Below are 8,155 nucleotides of genomic sequence, written 5' to 3' on the forward strand. Positions count from 1 at the left end.
ATTCAAAAGGTACCAACTGATCCTCAGAAGCCTTTTTATCAATCAGGCCTCTATTTTCTTCATTTTTCATTATTTTCCTTCAATTTTCTCCTCACATGCAACATGTGAACTTTCACCTTACTTTTCTCCTAATTTCCATTATTTTCATAAATAAATGTGCCAAAAATGCCATTTTTCATTTCCAAATCCTTAGCCATTGCCAATTGCCTTAGCCATAATAAACCAAATGAACACCCCAACTAGGATGGCTTGCCCAACATTCAGCTTGGAATAAATGTCCCATCAACTGGGGTTATTGTTTTTCTTTTATTAACTTTTATTACATGGAATTTTCACGAGGGTTGTTACATAACCCTCCCCCTTGGGGGGACATCATCTTCGGTGTTCAACAACACCTACAACCAACAAGGTTATTGTAAGAAAAACATACTACCCATGGAGCTTTATAACTTAGCTTGTTGCATTATTTACAGTAATCATCCTGCTGAGAAGAAAACCAACATAAAAACATAACAAGTATAACATCATAATAACATGACACCCATACCGCTCATTGGAGCTTTATAACATAGCTCATGGTGGCATTTACATCCATATACATATGTACATATATCAAACATCACCAAACATGTACCAAATACATATACCAAAACACCATACCAAAAATGTTTTGCCTCAACTGACAAACAATGAAGGATACATAGCCTGCATCTAATTTGTCATCTCCCATGTAGCTTCATCGGGCCCAAAGTGATTCCACTGCACTTTAACTTACTCAATTGCTCGGTTTCAGAGCATGAGCACCTTTCTCTGCAATATACACTGAGGCTCCGGTTGGAATTATCCATTTGGTTCCACCTGTAATATAGACCAGTCAATCACATGATCAACATATTTAACATACTTCTTGAGCAATGACACATGGAAAACATCATGGAATTTTACTGTCGGAGGTAGTACAAGTCAATAGGCTACTAGCCCAATCCACTCAATAATACTAAAGGGTCAACAAAACCGTGGTGCCAGCTTGGCACTTGATCCAATCCGTAAGGAGCTCTTATTTGGTTTGATGCGCAAGTACACCTATTCCCCAACCTGGAACTCCTTGAACAACCTGTTTCGTTCTGCATAACGCTTTTTCCTATCATGTGCTGCCTTTAGATTCTTCTTTATAACCTACATTTCTTGTTCCATGTCCGCCAACATGTCTGGTCCAATCAAATTAGGGTACTTTTGAGGTATAAAATGGGCCTTCTAAGGAAATTATAAAATAATAATGGAAATAATAAAATAATATTAAATTACATCATCAAATTTTAGAGGGAAAAAAGACAAAACTATTTTTTTTTTAACTCGTATTTTCAACTTATCTCCCTATGGGTTTACTCAAATTTCAAGTGGAAACACTCGTTGGATGCAGAATTTGATTCCTCGTCCAAGGAGTACCCATGTTGCATACTTTCGATGGACACTGCTACATGAAAAATGAGAAATATATGAAAAACATGATTGCAATCACGTTTTTTCATGTATTTGTCATTTTTCGTGTAGTAGGGTGCATCGAAAGTATGCAACATGCGTACTCCTTGGACGAGGAATCAAATTCTGCATCCAACGAGTGTTTCCACTTGAAATTTGAGTAAACCCATAGGGAGATAAGTTGAAAATACGAGCTGAAAAAGTAGTTTTATTATTTTTTAATCTTTGTACTTTTTTACTCCAAAAATGGTAAATCATCCCCCGTGGTTGACATCATCATCTTGAATCCTATTGGTTCTTATAAAGTTTATTTTGGTTGTACATTTTTCTTAGGAGGCCCATTTTAGACCTCAAAATTCCCCTAATGCACCCTGTTAGCTGGATCGCTCCAACTAAGGGAATTATTGCAACTCCACCCATATAATGCCTCAAACGGACTCATCTTCAAAATTCTTGATACCCATTGTTGTAAGCGAACTCTACTGGTGGAAGATACTCTTTCCAATTTCGTTGTTGATGCATTATGTACATGCTCAACATGTCCTCCAATATCCTATTGACCCTCTCTGTTTGTCCATCTGTCTACGGATGATAAGTTGTACTGAAGTCCAACTTTGTACCCAAACCTGCAAACAACTCCTTCCAAAACTTGGAAGTGAACTTTGCATCCTTGCCTGACACAATATTATGTGGAACACCATGCAATCTGACTACATCTCAAATGAATACATGTGTTACATCGCTAACTGATAATGTAGACCCTGGAATGAAGTGCACAACCTTTTTCAACATGTCCACAACAACCATGATGGAATCATCTTGTCTCACTATCCTCAACAAACTTGTGATAAAGTACATGGAAATGACCTCCCATTTCCATTCTGGAATCGCAATCGGATGTAGCAGTCCACTCAGATGCTTACACTCTACCTTCACACACTAAAAATCAAAACACCTAGCCACAAACTCGACTACATCCTTCTTCATATTTGGCCAATAATAAAATTTCTTCACTGCGGTCAATGTCTTCTGGTAGCCTAGGTGACCTGAATATGGTTTCGCATGAAACTCCCTCAAGATCACCTTCATGAGCTCACTGCTATCTGGTACATAATTTTGTCCCTAAATCTAACCAATCCATCTGCCACGAGACAATAGTCCACATCCTGTGTGCCTGCACCTGTACCACTACATTTACATGTACTTTGCTGCAACGTGTGCACAATCTCCATATACCTGACATCTTTCTAACCTGCCTACAAGATCCTATCATGTAAATCTATCCCATATGAACTCATAATTGCTATATGATTTACCTATGTCCACCTTCTAAGAGCATTTACTACCCTGCTCTCCTTTCCTTTAATGTATCTAATCTCAAAATCGAACTCACTGATCATGGCCAACCATCTAGCATGTTGGGCATTCAGATTTGGTTGGTCAAACAAATACCTCAACCAAATGTGATTACTCATTAGCACAAACCTCCTTCCAAGAAGATAGTGCCTCCACATCTTCAATTCATGTATGATCATTGCTAACTCAAGATCATGTGTCGGGTAGTTATGCTCGTGCTCGTTTAGTTTTCGTGACTCATAGCATACGACCTATCCTTCTTGCATAAGGACTCCACCAAGTCCTCTTTTGCAAGCAGTTTTGCATACTACAAACTCTTTGCCTGAATCTGCAATCTATAACATTGGTGCATGTGTAAACAATTGCTTACGCTGCTCAAAATTGGTCTCACACTCATTTGTCCATTCAAAATTCTTACCTTTCCTTTGCAATGATGTAATATGATAAAAAATTTGTGAGAAGTTCTTGATGAACCTCCTATAATAACCTGCCAATCCCATGAAATATCTCACCTCATCCACATTCCTGGGAGCTACCCACTCCATGATTGCCCTTATATTTTCTGGATCCACTGTTATGCCCTCCTTGGAAACATGTCCCAAGTCGTGTACCTCAATCTGAAAGAAACTACACTTGTTGAGCTTAGCATACAACTGATGCTCTCTCAACAACCTCAACACTGCTACTAAATGCTCGGCATGCTCTTCCTCATTTTTAGAATGTACCAATATGTCATCAATGAACACAGTAACAAACTTATCCAAATACGGACACAACACACTATTCATCAAGCACATACATGTAGTTGGAGCATTCGTCAAACCGAATGGAACTACAACAAACTCATAATACCTAGTCCGAAAAGTTGTCTTGTAAATGTCTTCATCTTTGATGCATACCTGGTGGTATCATGATCTCAATTCGATCTTTGAGAACACTGTTGCTCCCTTCAACTGATCGAACAAGTCATTAATCCTCATCAATGGATACCTAATCTTGATGGTCACTTAGTTCAACTGCCTGTAGCCAATGCATAATCTAAGAGTGCCATCCTTCTTCTTCACAAAGAATATCGGTACACCCCAAGGTGATACACTTGGCCTAATGTATCCCTTATCCAACATTTCCTTCAACTCTACCAACTCATGTGTGCTCATCTTGTAAGGTGCTTTTGATGTTGGAGCTGCCCCTGGCACTAACTCAATAGAAAATTCTACTTCCCTGTGAGGTGGCAACTCTGAAATATCCTCAAGAAATACATCCTGAAACTATTGTAGAACTGGGTACCTGCTCAAAACATTTGCATCCTCAATTTCCTTACCTTTTTCACTAGAAATGTGCACTACAAATAATGCACACCCTTTTCTACGACTATGTTTTGTCTACATAACTGTCGCCATCCTAACTGATCTGGTTTTCTTCTTTTTCTGTAAGACTCTTGGTTCCCCATTGCCATCCACACGCTCAATGGCTTTGTCATAACAATCCACCTTGGTCCTATGAAGGTACAACCAATCCATGCCCAACAACATATTGTATGATCCCAACGGTAATACATTCAAATGTGTTTCGGTAGGCATACCATTCAAATCAAATGCACAAGCTATTACTCAATGATGAACTTGCTTCTTCGTACCTATAGCCAACTGCATTAACCAAGATTCTGCATGCACTTATTTATTCAATCCACATGTATCCACCAATTCAAGACTAACATAACTATAATTAGATCCAGGGCCAATCAAAATAGAAATAACTTGACCACATAGCTTATCATCCATCTCAATGATAAATGCCTAATGGTTTTCATGTTTGTTATCCAATGCTGCATAGATACAAGAAACGTTCTGACCAACATCTCCAACAGTCTGTGCCTCATGTGCACTATATATCTGAGGCCTACCACCCTAATTTTGTGGACAATCTCTCTTAAGGTGCTCCTTACCGCATGTCCAACACTCCAACCAACCAGTACCCTCACCTCTATGTTGTTGTTGTGACCCATGTCCCTGTCTAGCTGCATTGAACCTCTTTTGTGGTGCCACATTTTCTTTCTCGTTTGCATTCTGAGGCCTTTCTCTTTTCAGTTGCCATTTACCTTTACCTTTTTCTTTCCCTTTCCATCCTTGCTGAGATTCATTCTTACGCTTTGACTGTTCATAGCAATGTTTCAATTTCCCAATAACTTCCTCAAGTGACTGAGGCTCATCATACTCAATCTGATCTCTAAATGCTAATGGAAAACCACTGACAAATCATTGAACTTTAGCCTTCTCATATTTAAGATATGGTACATACCTTAATAGCTCCAGGAACTTAGTCGTCTACTCTTCATCTGTCATTGATCCCATCTTTAGCTCATAGAATTCTTTGGCCTTACTGTCCTAGTACCTTTCTAACAAAAACTTATTCCTGAAAATCCTCTTGAACTCATGCAAACTCAAGTCCTTCGTCCTAATGTCTCTAACCCGCTTCACATCTTCCCACTAGATGTCGTCTTTACCTCTCAAGCAGAAGATAGTTATTATGGTCTTCATATTATCTTTGTACTCATGCAACTCAAAGAACTTCTTCATCCAAAGTATCCAAGCCTATGCATCTTCCGTCTTCTTCACATATCCATCAAAAGTAGGTGGCTTTGCTTTCTTAAACTCATCTGGCAAGTATCCCCTTTCACTCCTCCTGTAAGGATGATAACGATGACAATCATGATGCATGTCAGAACTAGAACTAGAATAATACTTGTATCCATCACCTCTCCAATTCGAAGTATCCAACAATCTTCCATCTATAATTGTGTCATCTCTATCTAACCTGTGACCACCATGAGACCTATTGTCATATGCCCCGTTAGTTTTGTCCTCCTATCCATGGCTGATATGAAGTGGCCCTTGTCGCTCCAATTCTAACAAACTTTGAAGGAGTATTGCATTAACCTCTGCTTGTTTCTCTTATGCCTACATGATTTTGTCATTGTCCGCCTTACAAATCCTTATCTCTTCCTTCAAGCTTCTCAATGTGTCTGCTAAGTGAGAAGAGTGACCAACACCATGTTGTTCATTTGATTCATAGGGAGAATCTTTGTAATCTACCATCTTTCTATTCATTTTCATCTCTTTCCTGCAAGGCATACTATGTCAGCTAAACCAAATCACAAAAAACCAACGTACCTTAGCAAAATTCGAGGAGGATATCTCATCTACAAGAACAACCAATCAGCGTACTACATGTATAACATAATCATGATAGCATATATACATATAATACATAACCACATAACCCTGTAACCATCAGTCTAGCTAGAGTCTAGGCATCAATGCATGACCATATCAACTACACATACCATTATCTCATGCATTACAACACAACCATACCAATGTACACTAACAGTATGCAAGCATAAACAATATTTAGCAAATCATACACACATGACGAAACACTTTACAACAACAACAACATCCTCATTCACATGGTGACATCACTACAACCATGACCAACACCATGTATATGAAACAAGCGTATAGACCATAAGAATGGTTAACACACGTGCAACTAACATGAATGCATGACCAACAGACACTGCCCATCAAGTCAGAGGGGTGAACCATGCTCTGATACCACTATGTGGTATCAAAGATGACCCAAAGAGAGCTTAACTCCCTCTGATACCACTCTGTAATGGCCTCCTCCCACATCTACCCAAGTAACCAACCAACTGGGGTAAACATGTGACGAGAGGCTACTATGATTGGATTCAACCTCCTAGGTGACCTTAAGGAAGTGGAATTGATGAAAACACATCATACAAACCTTCAACATTAGCAACATGACTCCTAAGAACCATCCCAACCTTTCTAGTAATTAGCGCTTGGGCCCCACCGAGTTTTGAGACCACTTGACCCCCAGACACTCCCATGATATAGGCCTGACAGTGTCCAGGAGGCTCTGGACGCTCTCATGACAAGGCATGCCAGCATTTAGGGACTATTTTGCTCAATTTTGTGTCAACGTCCCTGGGATTTGAGCCACTTTTTTAGGCCCAAAGCCCAGGTCACTGCCCAGAATTGAATGATACCTTCATAACAAAAATATAACAAGGAAATGATGATGCAAATGTAATTACTTGAAAGGCCCTTAACTGGACCCCTACTAGCCATGACAGTCATTTATTCAAACATATCACAAATATGTAATCTACAGGTTTAAACAATAGATCTAAGCATAGGGGTCTCATACTTATCTGAGAATCACTAAGAAGCATTGTTCTATTATATCATTTGTTGCATTATCGTCTATTAGATCATAGATACATTGTTCATTCATTTACAAGTAAAAACATGATGAGATCCATACATATCCATTGTCGTAAAACATATACATAAATAGCATGATAGCAACAGAAATACCAACGAAATCAAAACCATATGATCCACTTATAAACCAGTATAATACTCATATAAATACAAGGAGAAATAACCTCATACCGATGATACAAAATCCAAACGTGGGATGGGACTACCACGTTCCACCCAACCATAGAATGTTTGAGCCAAATCTCTCTTCGTCCATTCATTCCCATGCCATATTCCAAGCATGAATGTGGGACTCAAACCAAAAGAACCAACCAGGGCATCCCGAGGCTAAACCACCTCACCCTCATCAATAGAAACCAGGTTTTATCGTAATCCATCCTAGATCACTAGGCCAACACAATAAACATTTAATAACAGGCTTTACCATGACCTCCACCAGATCACTAGGCCAAACAAGCATGGATGCCACCAAATTTCTCCACATACACCGTGAGGAATTTTCTTGTCTCCTAGTCTCTCAGGATTTACCGCAATCCACACCAGATCACTAGGCCCTAAACCGAGACCCACTCTCCAGTATTTACTGCATATCCCATCCTGGGATTACTAGGCCCAACGAAGAGCAATCCGCCTCTTGACTTTACCCTATATCCCGCCATTCACTGGCAAGGATTCAAAGGTCCATCGAGGCAACACAAAATCTGCCTTTACCGCAACCTATAGTCTGGTTCAGGGGTTACTAGGCCATGTGTTCTATCATTTGGAGATCCACCTCACACAACTTTGAATCCATCTGACAATCCAGCTCAACCAAAATATGAGAACCCCATCACACCATGCATATCCGGAAATGGAAAGGCTAGGCTGAAAACACTATCACACCTGGCAAAACCCATGTCATAACGACAAAAGAACCACATGCAATACCATGCATGAAAAATCTAGCAAAGAAAACACACATGCAAATCGATACCTGCAAACAATATCGTTGTAGATGATTGATCCTG

Source organism: Pinus tabuliformis, chromosome 3_2, assembly GCF_031772625.1.
Source record: "Pinus tabuliformis cultivar Carrire ecotype Pingquan chromosome 3_2, CPIR1, whole genome shotgun sequence".
NCBI classification, from domain to species: Eukaryota; Viridiplantae; Streptophyta; class Pinopsida; order Pinales; family Pinaceae; genus Pinus; species Pinus tabuliformis.